The sequence below is a fragment of the Meriones unguiculatus genome, chromosome 20 (assembly GCF_030254825.1).
Source record: "Meriones unguiculatus strain TT.TT164.6M chromosome 20, Bangor_MerUng_6.1, whole genome shotgun sequence".
Taxonomy (NCBI): domain Eukaryota; kingdom Metazoa; phylum Chordata; class Mammalia; order Rodentia; family Muridae; genus Meriones; species Meriones unguiculatus.
In genome coordinates this window covers 11,925,946-11,945,687 of record NC_083367.1, presented here as the reverse complement: position 1 = coordinate 11,945,687, position 19,742 = coordinate 11,925,946, and the positions used below count along the sequence as shown (strand labels likewise).

At 44.3% G+C, this 19,742-nt stretch overlaps 1 protein-coding gene and 1 pseudogene across 4 annotated transcripts in view; both read right to left on the bottom strand.

Moving 5' to 3' along the window:
* Bach2 (BTB domain and CNC homolog 2) overlaps window positions 1-19,742 on the bottom strand; it is a 337,625-nt gene that overhangs the window by 28,660 nt on the left and 289,223 nt on the right. The window lies entirely within an intron of this gene.
* Window positions 12,636-14,507, bottom strand: LOC132649467 (large ribosomal subunit protein eL19-like; annotated as a pseudogene).

The following is a 19,742-nucleotide window of genomic DNA, read 5'->3' as shown; positions in this document are numbered from 1 at the left end:
CTATGGAATCAGCACAAGAGAGAGACTTGTGTTGGAGTCAGCAAAGCCAGGAGACGAAGAGTTCTGAAGAGCCATCTAAGCTTTTTTACATCAGACCTGAAATTACAGGATTTGGGGTTTACCCTGCTGGGTTTTGGTCTTGTTTTGGTCCAGTATTTCCTCAATATGCCCCTGGAAAGGTAATGTATATTTTGTGCCACTGTATGTTGAAAGTATGCAATTTGCTTTTTGAATAGGGGATTATGTTGAGATATTTTGCTTTGAAGCCGAGAGTGGTGGCACACGCCTTTAATCCCGGCATTTAGGGATGCAGAGGCAGGTGGTTCAATGTGAGTTTATGGCCAGCCTGATCTACAAAGTGAGTCCAGGACAGCCAAGGGATACACAGAGAAACCCTGTCTTGAAAAACAACAAACAAACAAACAAACAAACAAACAAAACCCAAAAGATATTGCCTTGAGTCTCAGACTAGACAGTGGACTTTTAAACAGTGCTGAGACTGTGGAAGACGACAGGGACTTTTGGAGTTGGACTAAATACAATTGCATTATGGTATGATACAAACCTCTGGGGGCCAGGGAGTGTAATGCAGTGGTTTGAATGAGGACAGCCCTCACAGACCCATGCATTTGGATGTTTGGTTCCTAACTGGTGGAATTGGGATGGGGAGGGTTAGGAGGTATGGCCATTTTGGAAGAAGTATGTCACTTTGGGTGGGCTTTGAGGTTTCAAAAGCCCCTGCTAGGCCCAGTCTTTCTCTTCTCTAACTTTCAAAGCAGGCTGCAAGCTCTTGGCTACTGGTCCAGACCTAAGCCCGGATCTCTTGGTTGGCCTCAGATTCCTGGACTCAAGTGATACCACAGCCTTAGGTTGGGACTACATGTGTACTGGCCTAAACTATTTTAATTGTAAGACAAGGTCTCACATATCCCAGGTTGGTCTCAAACTTGCTATGTAGCTAAGTATGACCTGATCCTGCTGTGTCCACCTCCTGGAGCACGGGTAGAAGGCCTTCTTCTCACCAGGAGCGTCTACAAGAAACCAGCAGGCTCAGCTCAACACTGGAGTTTAGAATCTGGAAGATGTTTGTCAGGATTAACTTGACAGAATCTAGAATTACCCTGGGCATGCCCATGAAGGGCTATGCTAGGTCACACTGAGTGAGAACGATCTGTGAAAAATGTCATTCCACAGCCTGGGCACCCCGAGATGCGTAAAAAGGGAAAGTGAGATGAGAGCAGGCATCCACTTCTCTGTTCTTCATCACTGAAGACGCCGCATGGGCGGCTGCTCCCCAGCCTCTGGCTGCCATGGCTTCCCTGCCAACACGGACTGTACCCGTGCACTGTGCATCAAACCAAACCTTTCCTCCCTCGAGCTACTGTTGTCAGGGTGATTTATCACAGCAGCATGAAAAGCAACTAAGGAAATGTCAAGGGATGAATGACTTTTTGGTAGAGAGACATATGGTACCAGTGCTTTGCCCCAGGTTAGAAAGGCAGCCTGGGAAGCTGGGGTCCAGAGGAGGCTTCATGAGCATCCTGTCAGTGTTGGACGGCTCAGAACCATCTCCTTTTGCATTTCTTTGGTTGTTTCATAGCTAGTAAGGACTGAGAGGGAAGCAAGCATGCATCCACAATGGCCAACCTCTTGGGCCGAGGAGCCTTCATTTCATTTAGGTGGCTCTACTCCTTAGCTCACCACTTGCATGTTGAGACACTTGTTATTTTCTCTTTCAGGTAAAGACAGTCACATTTCCCAAGTAAACGACAGGCAGAAGTTATATCAGATATAAATATATTCATATTTACCCTAACAGCATACAATGAAAATAGAAGCTCTCCCTTCTGAAAGATTATGCAAGGGAGTTCATGGAACAATTTTTAGAATGCAATTTCAATATAAGTACAGATCCAAAAATAGCAATAAAATAGTAGCATTTTACACTTTGCAGTGTAAAATGAAAGCGAGAGGCATCCCACTCACTAGAAATGAAGTAGTAAAACGTGCACCAGGGTTTATAGTTTCTATTGAGAAACCACCCTCAAAGATCTTTTTTTAAAAAATCACTTCATTTCCATGCTAACTGACCTCCCCACTCAGAAACCATATGATTTCTTTGGCCAGAACTCCTGTTTTTACCCTATCAACCCCTCTAGTCTTTTCAAATTGTCCATCAATTTGGGCAATCAACTTGATTGTTGCCCAGAAAATACTGAACGTGTTGAGCGACCCCAGTCCCCAGTGGTGAGAGGCAGAGTCCCTCATTAGAGTCCTTCATATTCGGCCAGAAACTCCTCCTCTGAAATCTAACCAGTTTTGAGTTCTGGCCACCCCCCGCTGTTATCCAGTGCCTTCTTATCAGGAGCCTTGCCAGAGTCAGGGCTGTGATCATTGCTCATCACTGTAGAGTGTAGACCTTCACCCCACCTACTCTCAACCAGATTTCTGAGTGTGATGAAATTTATTCCTCCCAGTTAATGTCATTCAATCCTGTGCTTTCCAGTGTGTGTTGCTGCTCAGCCATGTGCTTATTTTAGCCTCACACAATCAAAAATTTAACCTAAGAGTATTGATATACTTGTTTAGATATTCAGAAATCTTCCTATTATAGAAATAATTCTTCAGTTTTTTTTTGGGGGGGAAGATTCATTCCCCCCTTAAAAAATTTCTGATCTCTAGTTTTTAGACAATATTTGGGGCTCCATATTTCTAAAACCCTCAAAGATTTTAACAATGATGAGTTGTAATACAATTGTATGTAGTTACTTTCTGTAGTTTGGGGTTTGATTAATCTAGACTGGAGTGTAAGTCCTTTCTTACTGTCCATGGACCCAGGGTTTCTATTCCCATCCCTTACCTTACTTTTTGGTGTAATGGTTACGTTCCAAAACAGACGTGAGACGTTACCTCTGAGCTCTTTGCTATCCTTAGCACCATAGTCTGAATTAAACAGAATTGCTAGCATAATTACTTTCCTTTGTACAAACAAGGTATTTGTCTGAATTTTGTTGTGGGTATTCCTAGCCCTTTAGAATCTTGTTTCTCTCTATATGCATAATCTCTACCACTCTGTTCTTTAAAAACACTTTCAAAATGTCTTGAATCCCCAACTATAAAACTCATAGATAAATATGTAAGGGACCCTTCAGGACTTTGGGTCTGGTAAGGATTTCTTGGATGTGACATCAAAGCACATGAACCAAAGCAAAACTACCCTAAGAACACTGACCATCAGCCAGGTGTGGTGGTGCATGCCTATAATGCCAGCATTCAGGGAGGGCAGAGGCAGGTGGATCACTGTGAGTTCAAGGCCACCCTGGTCTACAAAGTGAGTCCAGGACAGCCAAGGTTACACAGAGAAACCCTGTCTTGAAAAACAAAAACAAAAACAAAAAAACAAAAAAATAATAAAATAAAAAAAAAGAAAGACCACTGCTCATCAAGAGACACAACTGACAAAGAGCAAGTTGACACAAGAAGTTGGGGGAAAATCTATGAAAATTATTTACCTGAGACAGGGTTGTTCACACTCGAAAAGAATTCCTGTGAACTCCTACAGCTGATAAACACCTTCAGCAAAGTGGCTGGATAAAAAATTAACTCAAAAAAGTCAGTAGCCCTTCTGTATACAAAAGACAAATGGGCTGAGAAAGAAATTAGGGAAACAACACCCTTCACAATAGCCACAAAGGACATAAAGTACTTTGTGTGACTCTAACCAAGCAAGTCAACCCTTTACAATAGCCACAAAGGACATAAAATACTTTGTGTGACTCTAACCAAGCAAGTCAAAGACTTGTATGAAGAAAAAAAACTTCCAGTCTCTGAAGAAAGAATTAGAAGAAGATATCAGAATATGGAAAGATCTCTCATGCTCATGGCTTGGCAGGATTAAAATAGTAAAAATGGCCATCTTACCAAAAGCAATTTACAGATTCAATGCAATTCCCATCAAATTACCAACACAATTCTTTACAGACCTTGAAAGAAAAATTCTCAACTTCATATGGAATACCAAGAAACCCAGAATTGCTAAAACAATCCTCTACAATAAAAGATCTTCTGGAGGTATCTTCATCCCAGATTTCAAGACGTACTATAGAACAACAGTAATAAAAACTGCATGGTACTGGCATAGAAACAGGCTGGTGGATCAGTGGAATCAAATAGAAGACCCATAAATAAACCCACACACCTATGGATAGTTGGCTTTTGACAAAGATGCCAAAACCATTCAATGGAAAAAAAGACAGCATCTTCAACAAATGGTGCTGGTCTAACTGAATGTCTACATGTAGAAAAATGCAAATAGATCCATACTTATCACCCTGCACAAAACTAAAGTCCAAGTGGATCAAAGACCTTAATATAAAGCCAGACACACTAAACCTGTTAGAAGAACAAGTGGGGAAGAACCTTGAACTCATTGGCACAGGAGACAACTTCCTGAACAGAAAACACCAACAGCACAGGCTCTGAGACCAACAATCAATAAATGGGACCTCATGAAACTGAAAAGCTTCTGTAAAGCAAAGGACATTGTCATCAGAACAAAATGACAGCCTACAGATTGGGAAAGGATCTTCACCAACCCTATATCTGACAGAGGGCTAATATCCAGAATATATAAAGAACCCAAGAAGTTAAACAGCAACAAATCAGGCAATCCAGTTAAAAAAGGGGTATAGAACTAAACAATTCTCGATAGAGGAATATCGAATGGCAGAGAAACACTTAAAGATATGCTCAACATCCTTAGTCATCAGGGAAATGCAAATCAAAACAAGCCTGAGATTTCTTCTTACACCCATCAGAATGGCTAAGATCAAAAACTCAAGTGATAACACACGCTGGAGAGGTTGTGGAGAAAGGGGTACCCTCCTCCACTGCTGGTGGGAATGAAAACTTGTACAACATTTTGGAAATCAATCTGGCGCTTTCTCAGACAATTAGGAATAGTACTACCTCAAGATCTAGCTATACCACTCCTAGGCATATATCCAAAATATGCTCAAGTATAAAACAAGGACATTTGCTCAACCATGTTCATAGCAGCTTTTATTTGTAATAGCCAGAAATCTGGAAACAACTCGGATGTCTCTCAACTGAGGAATGGATACAGCAATTGTGGTACATTTACACAATGGAATACTACTCAGCAAATAAAAACAAGGAAATCATGAAAGAGAAAAGATCATCCTGAGTGAGGTGTCCCAGAAGCAGAAAGATGCACTTACTTATAAGTGGATATTAGAAATATAATATAGGATAATCATACTAAAATCTGTACACCTAAAGAAGCAAGAAGGAGGACCCTGAGTAAGATGCTCAATCTTCATTCAGAAAGGCATTTGGGATAGACATTGGAAGAGGGTGAAACAAGGAACAAGACAGGAGCCTACCATAGAGGGCCTCTGAAAGACTCTACCCAGCAGGGTTTTAAAGCAGATGCTGAGAGTCATAGGCAAACTTTGGGCAGAGTGCAGGGAATCTTATGAAAGAAGGAGGAGAGATTAAGACTTGGAGAGGACAGGAGCTCCACAAGGAGGGCAACAGAACCAAAATATCTGGGCCCAGGGGTCTTTTCCAAGACTGATACTCCAACCAAGGACCATTCATGGAGATAACCTAGAACCCCGGCACAGATGCAGCCCATGGCAGTTCAAGTGGGTTCCCTAATAAGGGGAATAGGGGCTGTCTCTGGCATGATTTCAGTGGCTGGCTCTTTGATCACCTCCCCCTGGGGGAGAACAGCCTTACCAGGTTACAGAGGAAGACAATGCAGATAGTCCTGATGAGACCTGATAGGCTAGGGTCAGAGGAAAGGGGAGGAGGACCTCCCCTATCAGTGGACTGGGGAAGGAACATGGGAGATGAGAAAGGGAGGGTGGGATTGGGAGGGGGTAAGGGAGGGAGCTATAGCTGGGATACAAAGTGAATAAATTGTAATAAAAAAATCAGCAAACACAAAAAAGGAAAAAAAAAGAATTTTTGAAGCAAACAACAAAACAAAACAACCAAAAAACATTCCTTCAGTAATCTGACTTAAAATGAATGAAGACTTTAAATTGGCATTTCTTCAAAGATAGACAAATACCCAACAAGCATATGAAAAAAGGTCCTCACCAGCCATTAGAAAGATGCAACTCAAAATCACATGATGTATTAATCCACTTGATAGTAGCAAGTGCTGATAAAATGTGGGGAAACTGAAGCCTTGTAAACAGTTGCTAGGACTGTAAAATGATTAGAAAGGAAAACTATGAAAATCCCTATAAAGATGAAAATAAGAACTGCTGTATGATTCAGTAGCGACCCTTCTGGGCAAGCATCCAAAAGAACCAAAGCAGAGTATTAAATAGCATCTGCACACTTATGCCACAGAGACACTGCCAAGGTCAAGAGGCAGAAGCAACTCAAATGTCCACTGACAGATAAAAGGATCGAAAAGGTGAAACCCTTCCACACCCCATGGGCCAATGACCACTCCAGTGTTCTACTGACTGCAGAGAATTCTAGTGAGTCTCATATGGGTGGCACTCAGGGATAGCCTCTCCTTTGCTTTAATTTTTTAAATGGGAACAAGAGCATGGCACCCACAATCAACCCACCCACGTGACCATGAGCTACGTTAACACCAGTGTTATGCTTCCCATCTCTCCATGCCCCCAGAGGGCCCCTGTCCTCATGTCTCAGGACTCACTTAACCCTCAAATGCACAATGCTGATCTTTTCTTTCCGATGATTCCTTTTCGATTGGAACATATATTTCAGTGTGATGCCATTTTCTTTACTACGTTACTCGGTCTAGTGATTTTATTTATGATCATATAAGTAAGCTAAAACTAAAAATTTAAAAGTTAGTCTAGTTGGAGCTGGTGAGATGGCCCAGAGACTGACTGCTTGCTTCTCTTCCAGAAGATCTGAGTTCAGGTCCTAGCACCCAGACTGCAGCTCTAAGCGCCCACACACCCTCCTCTGGTCTCTGTGGGCATTCATACACATGCACACATGCACAGACACATAAAAACACAATAACTTAAAAAAATCCCAATGCTTTACTCATAGGTAGGGAGTAGAAATGTTGCTGTCTTTCCCCTTTCTTGGCTCTCTCTGACCACACCACAATTTCACACCTTCATGTCATTGTGTCACTTTCTGCCATCACTGAGGTGAGGAGTTTAACAAGAAACTCATCTCCCTTATCCCTCATCATTTTCAGTTTAGAGCATGCGTCACAGGGTCTCAACAACGAAGGGGTGAATTGAATTGAGGTAGTTCCGGCATGGGCTACTGTGGCAAACCGTTTGAACTCTCCTCTCGCATGTTAATCCATCACACATTTGAAGACACAAGTCCTGCCTGGTTAGGGAAAAAAAATTTTTCCCTGCAAGAACCGAAGTCATATTTTCCATCTGAAATAAAAATCAAAAAAGTGGCAGATCACATGTGTCTTATGAAAAGTGTTATCTTCCTTCTTGGCCTCTGTAGCAAAAGGTCACCCTTCCCCCAATTAGCCAGAGGGACCCAGTGCACCAAGGAAGGACCACTAGCCAAATGGGAAAGGCACCCCTAAGCCACTCACCTTCTTCCATTTTCTCCCTTTGTTTGCAAAACAGGAGCGGGCATGGGCATGATGAGGAAATGCAGAGAATCTGCTTGAAAGGGACGTGAGAGACAAGCAGAGCCCTTGCCTTTGCGAAGCAAGCTGGAGCTTGCAGGAGGAACAAAGGCATGGCTGGCTTTCCTGGTGGGCTTTCTACAGCAGCAACTGTATTTCTTTTCCTTCGCTTGAGTCCTTTACTGACTGCCACATGAAAGCAGCTGAGGCAAGCTCACTGCGTTACCTACAGCTGTACAACGAATCAGTGTAACATCATATACAAAGAAATTATTATTATTTCTTTCCCCAAAGGGATGGAGATTTCTGTCCTCTGCCTGTTTCTACCGTGGACTGTGTCAGCAGAGGACAGTGATCGCTGATGCAGGCACCAGAGAGGACTTAAACAGAGTCACATGTCAACTGCTCAATGGCTGTCCTAAAGCCACAGGCCAGGCAGACACAGGATAACTTTTCCCTGGGCTGGAGAATTTCTGCTGGATCAGAACACAGGCCAGGCCTGCTTCCCCCCACCCCCATCCTGCCCAGCTGAGCTCTTTGTTTTGTGTGTGAGAATGCCGCACAAGTCAACAAGACCTACCAGCACAGCCAGATCTGCCCAGGTCTGCTGGGTGCTTGTCCTGCAGACTTCCACAGGCTCCTAAGATACCAGGACTACAGGCTTGCCAACGCCACTAGCAGGGACTGGGGACAAGCATTGGCTGGGAAGTGTGGAGACTCCAGGACTTCGGGTTGCTGGGGCATGAAGACAGGCCCTATTTTTGTCAACTGTGTTATCTCTGGTAGCAGCAGGACTGAGGCATGAGAGGCAGACACTTCCAGCAAATGACTGTGGCTGGTCATAGCTGGTCCCCGTGGGGCCAAAACATACTTTTCACAGTAACTTCAGATCTGCTGAGAAGGCTATGAGAATTCACACGTGCACCCAGAATGCACCTTGGAGCCTGTCCTGGGGCCATCTATTTTGGACATACTGGGAACTATTATGCAAGATCTCTTTATTCGTGGCTCCTAACTGGGAAAATACCTTTGAATAAGCTATAAATGAGAATATCCAAATGTCCCGAGAATAAACTTTTTTTTTTTTTTTTAGAAATGCCAAAACCTCAAGAACAACAGGTGGTCTCATTTGGGGTGAATTCAACCATTTCTGAACATGTTGTTAAGGATGCAGATTGAGAGGCCCACAGTACTCAGGGGTGTGCCAGTACTTTGATGGAACTGAGGCTGAAAAATTACAAACCTAAGAAACCACAACGAAAACCATGTCCCCAGTATGCACTATTCCATAGAAAATATTTGATTCATGGATGGGAGGATCCACAGGCCTCATTCAACGTATCTTTTTAAACAGCAGTCTCTGGAATGTCACAGCTTTGAAAACCTCAACTAAGCTAGCAGGCGTCTGGACAGCAGTATCATTATTTTCTGTAATCAGTGTGGAAAAGTAGGACTTAACAGTTTCTAGGTTGGGTCACCACCGTAGGGAAAATGTAAGCCAAATCAGAAGCCATAGCCAGTTCCCTGCTCATGTATGCTCCTCCTGGCTGTTCCCTATCTCCTCTCTTGCTGTAACCCTTTGAGCTCTCCGGAGTGTCAATCAGAGGAGAGCTTGTGAATCTCCAAGTGAACGCTCCTGATACAAGCTGTTTGAGAAGGGGCTATGATCTATTAACCTCTCTTGTATGGCTTCCAAAATTCCCCCAATCTAATAAATTTGGGGTTTCGAGTTGTGTTCTGTAATCAGCTGCTCAGTGCTTCCTTTGACTTCCAGCATTTACGGAAGGTAGAGTAGGTACAGCTGTCTGGAGTGTCTTACACTTTACTTCTCTAACAGTCTATGCACGGTGGCCCCTATGAACGCCCTGGAGGACAGGGAGTCCATCAGTGGGAAATGCAGGGCCCAGGGGAAACCTTTACAAAGGAGATACTAATTCAATTGGCTCCTTCCATTTTTGACCTGGACAATAGACACCGCTTACAGACCATCATAGAAGTGCTATTTGTCAGTGCTTTTTTTTGTTTTGTTTTTTGTTTGTTTGTTTTTTTTGTATTATCTGAATATTCCATGATATCTCTCTAGATAAGGAATTCTTCAACTGAAAGTTTTCATGTGACTTCTGTATGGATTATAATAAAATTTGCTAAAAACATGAACAGTGAAGATGACTGTAGTTTTTAGAAGACAATAATACTATATATCAGCAAAACGTCACATTTACATGTCAAATCAAATACTGCTGTATAGTACAGAGGTTAACTGACAGGAAACCAACAGATCATAAAGAAATGCTCACTTTGTACTTTTTTTGTGCACAAATCTTGAAAAAAATTAGGTAACATGCATAAGTAAGATGTCACTAATTAACCAGCATAAAATATTACTTGAACATTTATTACATTGAGTCATAAGGTAAACTTGACAGAAACAAAAAAGAATTCTTTCATGGAGGAACTTTAGAATGTGCAGACAATAAATGGAGCCGGTAGAACTGCTCTCCCATCCATTATTAAAATGGCTGCTGCAACAGACGAGAGAAAGAGGGTAAGGATGTGTTCTCTACCACATTAAGTTAAGATGGAAGCAGGCTGGGTGATGAGAGGGCACGAAATTAACACAAACCAGTCATTGCTCTCCAAACATTGTGATCCTGACCTTGGTACATACAAAAGACTAGCCTCATGGCTTTCTAGGAAAAGACATCCATAACCACCCAGGTTGAATACCCTTCTTTAGCTAAAGAAGACCGGCACTCTCCCCTACCTAGACATCAAATGCATGTCCTGAAGCAGACAATCCAATAAAAAGGATGTGTTTCCTTGGGAGAGCCTGGCACTGCACACAAAGCCACGGAGCAAAGCAGACGGATGCTCAGAGAGGACACATTGTCAGAGCTGTAGGTCGAAGGGCATCAGCCTGCAGGCTGGTGTGAAAGCGGAGGCAGAGAGAGTGGAGTGTGTCAACTGCACTACATTTTTCTTCATCTGCTAGGTTAGAAACCTTTAGATTTGGGCAAGCCATTCTGGGTCAGCGTGAAAAAGCAAGCTCGATGTTTTCCGCAGGAAAGCACGGAAGACGGCATAGTCAGCTGGGAAGGTAAGCTCAGAAACCCTAACGGCGAAAAGCAAGCTGTGGTGACAGGCAGGATTCTGAAAGGCCCAAGAAGCCACTTGCATGAGGAAGAAGATGGGCAGGGTCAGCTTCCAGAGGCCACTGAACTGCAAGGAGACCGGGGAAGTTCTGGCTTTCCTCCAGGAGGGTGTGGGCCGCAATGCTGTCCTGCCGCCACCAGGGAACGCCTTGTAGTGGCCTGTCCCACGCTTGTGTGCCTGAAGGATAGCACCACGTGGCCAGCTCTGAAGACCACTCACATTCGGGCTTTTGGTGGGAAGGGGTTAGAGTTTGCTCCTCACCATGTCATAGGGCAGATATTAGAGGCTTCACCTGGTGCATGGCGGAGTAGAATGTTAAAGAGGTTATTTCTGCACGGATAATGAGACGAGCACTATTAACACAGATCCACACATTCATACACGGCTCTACACTTCCCGGGAGACGTTTTTAAAAAAATGTAGCATCAACTGCTTTTTGGGGCAGTGCTTCCCTCCCACCCCCAGGGAGCATGTCACGCCTTACGAAGGAAGCCAGGCTCCTTTCTTTTCGGTGCCAGTACCACCCCTCCTCACTTAGTCAAGCTACACCGCAATAGGAAGAAAAGACTTTGTTTCTGCTTTCCCGGGGTGGCGGCTTTGTTAGGCTGCTCAGACGCCCCCCACCCCCCACCTTGGTGGTGCAAATTCTAAGAGCACAGTCTTGTTAAAAACAGGCCAGGCCAGGAGAGGGAGCAAGAGGACACAAGATATTCCTTTATCTGGGTCACAAGGAAAAGTCAGAGGATGAAGTTGGAGAAGCAAACCGGCAAACCGCCTCACACACAGACTTGAGATTCAAGTGTTGCACTTATTTGGGAGTGGGGAAGGGCACTGAGCCTGCTGTTTGTCCGTCACCAGCAGGTGCTTTTTTTTTTTCCTTTGAACTCATTACTGAATGCTGGTCTTTAAAGGCTGCTTTTGTGATTAGCTTGTCCTGGAGGAAAACCTCATTAACTGCCAACCTGACAACACCTTAAGACGGTTCCTTTGTAATTTTGGCTTGCCATCACCATAAAGCAAAAAGACTTGTCTTTATAGGCTGAGGTGTCATCCATCCAGGACAAGGCTCTGTGGCCAGGATTCTCCCCTAAAGGGAGAAACGTTGCTGATGACCGACAGCAGAGTGCAGATCCCTCTATTTCTTTAGCAAACATATCCATGCCATCCTCCGTGGTTCCGTGCAGGGCAGATGCCTGGAGGGCGGGGGTGGGGAGGTGACAAAACAATAAATAAAGAAAGGGTTCTTGGCTAGTGAGGTTCTAGACTAATGAGACAGGACAAGCCAGCAGATACAATGAATGAACCAGAGGCATCTAACACCGAGGGGGAAAGGGACCTACAGGCTGCTGGAGCTGGCAGAGAGGAATGTGCACAGGGGCACGGGGCTTGTGGGGCAGTAGGGGAGAAGAGGAGGCTGGAGATGAGTGCAGGGAAACACTGGAAAGGCCAAGCTCACCACAAAAGGGGCCGGTGGGCCGCGGGGAGGCGCTGCAGTGTGCTAAGCAGGGGTGAGCGTCAGGGAGACGGTGCTGACGTCACTGGGGACTGGCCAGGCGGGAAAAGGCCAGTCCCAGCAGCCCAGGCGAGCTCCCACGATGGCGAGCACAGGTAGAGGAGATGGGGAGGGCTTAGCGGGGCCCAGGGAGGAAGAGTGGCCAACCTGCCACCCAGCGCGAGGCCTGGAATGGCTAACTCCACACTGCTTTTCATTCACCAGAGTCACAGCTGGGACACTGCACTTGTGGAAGTGAGCTCCGGTCAGAAACCTTTAGGCACTTTACCATGTACCTGCTGGTAAAGACCCACCTGCCTCTACCTCCCAGGTGGCAGGACTAACGCCATGTGCCACCATGCCTGGTCTTTTTAAATACAGATGAGTGGAATTTAGATGAGTACAGCATGAGATGTGTGGTTGAAGGCAGCTGTCATCAGGGACGAGGAGAAAGCAAGGGAGAGGCAGCTGTGTTCCTGGGCCCCATTTGTAGATCTTTGTAATTCTGGAACAATCTGTGCCTCTGGAAGCGTCTTCTGCCACCCGCTGTGTGGACCTCATGCTTCAGACTGGGCTTTCTGATCTCAGCTCTCATGCCTCCCTCTCCAGGAGACATCTACTAAATAAAGCAGGTTAGCCAGGGCGGCTTCCTCATCTTGGCATCCCTTCATCATAGCTGCAGTCCCCTAGCCATTAGGGTGCCACACACACAGGTTTCAGGGACCAGGACATGGGCAGCTCTGGGGTGGTGCTTGTCCTGCTTACCAGGATGATTACTATAACATTTCTGAGGATCTGGACAAAAGCAGTTTCTTATCCGTTTAGTTACCCAAACAATACGGTCTTCACGTAGGTGGCTTGAACTGAAGAGAGGCATCAGTGGGTAAAACGAAAGAAAAATGAAGACAATTTATTTCCAGTTTCAGGCGTTTTCCCTCATTATTGTAAATTGCATCCCTTCAACATATTTTTTTAAAGGCTTATTTTACTTTAATGACTGAGCCACAGGAGGCCACAGCCAGGCCGCTATGTACAGACATGAGGGAAGCTTCATTTCTTGGCCTCTTCCTCCATGGACAGAGTCTTAAAGAGTTCTTTCTTCTTGGTCTGGAGTTGCTTCTGTGCTTCCCTGGTCTTAGACCCATGAGCCTTGGCCTGGTTAGCCAGGAGCTTCTGTGGACCTTGTCTGCCTTCAGCTTGTGGATGTGCTCCATGGGAACCTGCTTGTTTTTGAACACACTCCCTTTGACCTTCAGGTACAGGCTGTGATACATACGGCGGTCAGTCTTCTTAGCTTCACGGTATCTCCTGAGCAGCCTGTGCAGATCCTCATCCTCCTCATCCAGGCCACCTTCTCAGGCATCTGAGCCTTGTCTGTAACCTTCTGCTTCCCTATGCCCACATGCCTGGCCTTCCGTCGAGTCAAGGTGTTTTTCTGGCATGGAGCCCTGGAACGGACAGTCACAGCCTTCCTGATGATCAGCTCTTCCTGATTTGCTGATGGCAGTTGGCACTAGCCATTTCATTGGTCTCACTGAGGTCCAACCAGACCTTCTTTTTACAACATCAGAGGACACTAGAGGCCAGCCTCTTCTGTAGCCTCGGCATACTCATGGCTCCATTTCCCCCTGTTATTCCTTGTATAAAACTAAATTCCTAGCTCGGGTTCATGATGCCTTCTGTGTGGTTCTGGAAAACTTTGAATGACAGGGGAAGCCATCCCTCTAGCCTCCAGATCTACAGCTGCCAGGCTGAAGACCCTGGGCTGCATGTTGCCAGACAGTTTCATTTTTATTGAGTATTACTGTTTTCATCACAGACATGAGAGCTTAGAGCATGGGCTATGGAGCCAGGCTGCCTGGGATGATAGCCAATGTCCTCTATTTAGAAGCTGATGTTGTAGCAAGTTAATTACACCTCATTTGCCTCAGTTTCCTGATGTGGCATGTGGCAGTTTATTATCGCAATCCTATAGAGTCCATGTGTTAAGTATCCCGCATATGTGCAGCGGCACCCAACACACTGTGAATAAAGGCTGCATCGTCATCCATCCTCAGCACTACCGTCACGGGATTAGGTGCACAGGCTGTACAGAAGGCTAGCGATCACCTTTTTCTTAGTGTCTGTCAGATGTCTTTGAGACTAAGACTCTATGGTTCTCAGGTATCCTTAATTCCCACGCATCACGCTACGCTCTCAAGTGACGTCTTCCCTTGCTGTCAACTGAAAGGTGCCGAGTCAAAGCCATGACAAAAATTATTACCATATTACCACTTGGTGGCCTTGCTAGTAAATCTCACCTAAGCATATCAGTGGAACACGGTGTGACCAAAACTTGAGGTATGTGAGCACCGGCTTTCCCACGAGAGTACATTAAGCATGCTTAGGGATTGGAGAGATGGCGCAACTGTTAAGAGTGAGTACTGCTCCCACAGAGGATCCAAATTTAGTTCCCAGCATCCGTATCAGGCAGCTTACAGTTGCCTGTAAATCCATCACCAGGGACTACATATTCCTCTTCTGGCCTCCGTGGGAACGCACGCACACACGTGCGCATGTGTGCTTATGTGTGTGTGCACACGCACACGTGCATGGGTGCAGGAATGCACATGCATGCACACAGACATGTATGCACACACAACTAAAGATAAACAAATCTTAAAAATGAATGCCCAGCGCCTAGTTGTATCCAATGGATGCAAATGTTTTTTTTTTTTTTTTGGTGGGGTTCAAATTAATTTTCAAAGGGCAGGCATACAAATTAATGCGATGGTGCCCAGGCAACCAGACTCAAGTGATCTTCCTGTCTCTGTCTGCCAAACAGCTAGGACTTCAGGTACATACTACTGTGCCTGCCTGTGAGAGCTGGTAACTCGCGAGGTTCAGCGAGTCAGTTTTGAGAGCTGGCCTTCAAGTAGCTCGCCTCCACTTGAAATCTGAAGTGCTAAAGTGGAGTGATGTATGTTTTACTGCAAGAGTCAGTAATAGAAAACAGTATAGTCACAGCTGTAGCAAGCAAGGACGAGTTTACAGTGGTTCCAGAACAGGCTCAGTATTGGCTCCTGGTACCACTGCAAAGAACCCTGTTGACTTGGGGCTTCGTGATGACGTTTTCCAGGGAAAGGCAGACCATATACAAAGAGTCAACCAAACAAAGCTTTGGATGCACAAGTCCTGCTCCCCCTTCTTCACATTTTTAAAGGGATTTGAAAAGGCAGAAATTGCTAATGAAATACAGGGACAAAAATGACCAAGATATTTCTATTTGTTGGCAACTATCCTAGAATTAAACCATACCACTTGTGTCTGCTCCTGGTGGCTGCAATCCCTTGCCATCACCCTTTTAAATAGACAGTCACATCATCTTTTTCTTACATTTTCACCTTTTCTCTCTTACACTGACATATTTCTGCAAAACATAGTATTCATTTGAAAAAAAAAGCCCAAGTCCTGCATTCTTCTACCATTCCTTTGTTACCAAAGTCTGTATGTCTTTGCTTAAATTATTGTCTGTTGACTTGGCATACAGGAGGTGTACATTAGATTGGTTTGCTCCTTCTTACTCAGCTTGGCTCTTGTCTGCAAGTACACATCTTCCTTTGGTTTACCAACCACTTGCTAAATTGTTGGCTCCAAGAACCTCCTTGAGACTCTGCCATTTACTGGGGAGCTGTGCATGTATGGAGGCACTGTATGTGTGAGACATTAAGACACTGTGGAAATAACAGGGTTTCAAAGGGGAAAAAGTCCCCTTATCAAAATGAAGGGCTTTTATCCTCATTTCAGATCTAACAGCAGAAGGGAATATCAGCTTTCAGAAATCCCAGTGAAAAATTTGACAAGATGTGAAATGTTTTTCTGTATTTTTTTTTTTTTAATAATACAGTGTGTATACTACAGGAGAAAAACAAGACCAAGTAAATTGGTCCAACAGTGTTTTAGCAATAGATACACAAATAAAGGTGTGTACACAAATGCTCTTTCTCTCAGGTAGAACATCTATTTTAGAATCACAAAAGCCAGGGAATGAAGAGTTGATTTTTAAAGTCTATCCTTAATTCACGTTGTCACGCCCGAATGTCACTTCTCCTATAGGAAGCAAGATCACCCACTGTTCTGAGGCCACTAGACAGAAAGTGTAATCTGCTACAACATCATTGTGTCACAGATAGGGAAGAGCCAGGGGAACAAGCTTGGATGATCTTCCTGAAGCAGGACTGGAGTGAAGAAAGAAAGCAAAAATAAAGAGTAAGAGATGGCACACCAGACATAGGCCAGATCCTTGCTGTCCTCTGTTCTCTTCCTGACATTACTTTTGCCTTGGAGGGCATCTTCACAGCAGGGCACTGGATGCTGTTCTCATTACAGTGGTCCAGCGTAAAACCCCACATGATTTAGAAAGATCTATAAGTCACAATGATCACAGCTGATAAGATGCTATGATCTTAAATTTCCTTGTGCGACGGAGGATGTGGACAGCAAGGGGGGTTTTCTTTACTCAAGCACCTGATAGTTTGATCACTGTACGAATAGACTGAATGATGCTCTTTCAACATTATAGATTCCACATTTGCTCAAATGAAATGATCACATTGTATTTCTTTATCCTGAGTCACTACTTTAATTTTTTATGCCAACCCAGCAGGAAATCATGTGTGTAGCTCTGTTTGATCATGGCATCAATAAAATCTGTTACTAAAGAAATAAACCCATGGTACCACCTTAGGTAAGAACAGATTTAGAGGGTGATTCATCCTGATTTCTGCCCACTGGCTCTAGAGTAGGTAAAAACCACATAAAATAGGAAAAAAAGCAAATATTAATGTGCTTGGGATTTTGGTCTCTATTTTCCACTTCTTCATCACAAAGAGATCTATTTATAAGCATGTTTTTCTTCACGGCTTTCTCAGTATATTACAGTTCCTGCCCAGAAGTAACACCCTCAGTTTGTTGTTTGTCTGCAAACTTAGATGTTATTATCTTTTCACTTTTGTAACTTAGAAAAACTGATCATGCACAAAGGAATTACTGTATCGATGCTTTCTGATAGTACAGAAAATGAGCTAGCTCTTATTCTGCTCAAAGATTGTTTCTCAGAGAGAATGACATTGCAAATGAAGAATTCTTGGGAAAAATATATACTTTACTAGGGTTTTTCAAGTGTATAAATTTACAAACATGTGCAGAAGAACAGCTGTTACTCTGATCTTAAATTCTGCCGTTACATTTGTATCCCAGTTGTGCTGTGTTCACAGTGGAATCTGAGTTCTCGGACTGGCTGGCTGCTTTCGATTGATAAGCACCCATTTCTATCACTAATGATGCTGGTTCCAGTCCAGTGACTGACCTTGGCAAAAACGCCATTTCTTCACACTCCTTTCTTATGAGAGAGCTGCAGCTCTCCATGCAGTGCCTTTGCTCTTTCCTCATCAGAGAGCAAATACCAGAGATGGTGTGAGAATCACAGTAAAAGAATAGAGACTCATTGTGAAGCACTGTAGCATGCAAAATGCTGTCTTACAAATAGGGTTATTTAATTTAAACCTTAGAGCTGTCAAGCTCCTATTACTTCAAATGGAGCCTGTCTTTTTTTGAGTTCATTATATATTGAGATTATATTACAATTTACGTTAGGCTAAGTCACTGGTGAGATACAAGGCGGTTAAAAATATTACACAGCAGTGTCGGTAAATAGAGCAAAGTCACTGCAGCATTTGAAGAGGCAAAAAGTCATCTCACTAAATGAGGATCTGAGCTGTCCTGTACCAAGGCTGCTACTAATAAATAAAAGGCCTCTGGGAAAAGTGCTGAGCAGACGCTGGGTCTATTTTCAGCTTGCATCAGCAGCTGCTGCCCCTGGGATCACATCTTTACACACTCTACACCATATGTAATCACTCCAGTGCTGCAACCAGTAAGACAATGAAAGAGCATGGCATAAATCTATACTGAGTGGAATGCTAAATGAGAAAAATAGTACAGAAAGGGGGGAAATAAACCGCATTTTCAAGTCATTAGGAAGAAAGACTTTGACATATGAAGTGCTGCAACCATTAATAGCACTTATCATATAGAGTGGAGACAAAGAGACAAATTAATCAAACTGACAGAACTGGGACATTTTATGCTAATGCAGGCTCCTGGGTTTCAGTCTGTAGTCTTCTGTGTCTGGAAAACTGATACCATTACAGGGCAGGAAACTGCACGAGCAACATGCAACAGATCATAAAAATTCACAAGCAACTGCAGAAACATTGCCAAAAGCTCTGTAACAACACGGATGGAGACCTCAACAGAGAAACCACCGGCAAGCAATGATGCAGATAAGTTCAAGAATATCTCCCATTCATGCCTTGCAATTCACCACAGGCTTCTTGTTGATAAGTACATGAACTGAAGCCGGGAGAGCCAAGTCTGCAGCACACCAGGGAAGGCTGCCCAGGTTCCGTCGAAGGCTGTCTGCCATGTGGCAGAACAAGCTTCGCTATGACCTGAATTATCTGGCCGGATTGCCATGTCTTTAAAAACACATAATGCAAACACAAAAGTATTAATGTCAGGTGTTAGAGGGAGGAAGGAAACAAATAGGTCATTCAGATAAAAAGGTGGGCAGAGTTTTCCGTGTACGTGTGGGTGGCACAGGGGGAAAGAGCCAGAGGCTGGATACATTTGTGTACGATGTGCGCCGTTCCTGACTTAGAAACAGTTCCCAGAGCGTGAGCAAGCTCACTTGAGAGTCACTGCCCAGCAAGGCTCCTGGGAGCAACTATCCTTTGTTCTCCAATTGTGCGCTCGTCGGTGGTTGGTGGGGGTTCTACTAGCTCATTTACACCAATCGTCAGAGGTAGATCACTGCTGCTCTGACACTCTTTCTCCCGAGAGGAAGCCAGCGTATCCCCGACACACAGGAAGACAGGCTCTTTAGCTGGAATGCTGAAGATATTTCCCAAACAAAGGAACTATGTTCACAGAAGTCAGGTGAGGCTGGAGAAGCGTATCTGAGCTAGCGTGACCATGCCAAGTTTATTGGCACCCTCGGTCTCTAGCCTTGGTGATCTGGTTTGCTTTTCTCTCTCTCATTCTCATTGAATATATTCCATACCTTTCCCTTTTTCTAAAACACTGAATAAAATGTCCATGAATTTGACATTAACCAAACGACTATTGCGTTACTTATTTTAAGAAATCATGTGTGGTGATTGAACAGTCTAAATGGGGAGACAGGACAAATGTGGACAGTTCCATTATAAGCCAATGCCGTACCTGCTGTGGAGGACAGAATATCGGGAAGCCGCTACAGGGTGTGGTGGAGAGGCACTTAACCCAAAATGGCCTTTTCTTACTTGTTGAAATCGTATTACATTTTCTTTTCTTTCCGGTTTTGGCTTTTTGAGACAGGGTTTCTCTGTATAGCCTTGGCTGTCCTGGACTCGCTTTGTAGACCAGGCTGGCCTCGAACTCACAGAGCTCTGC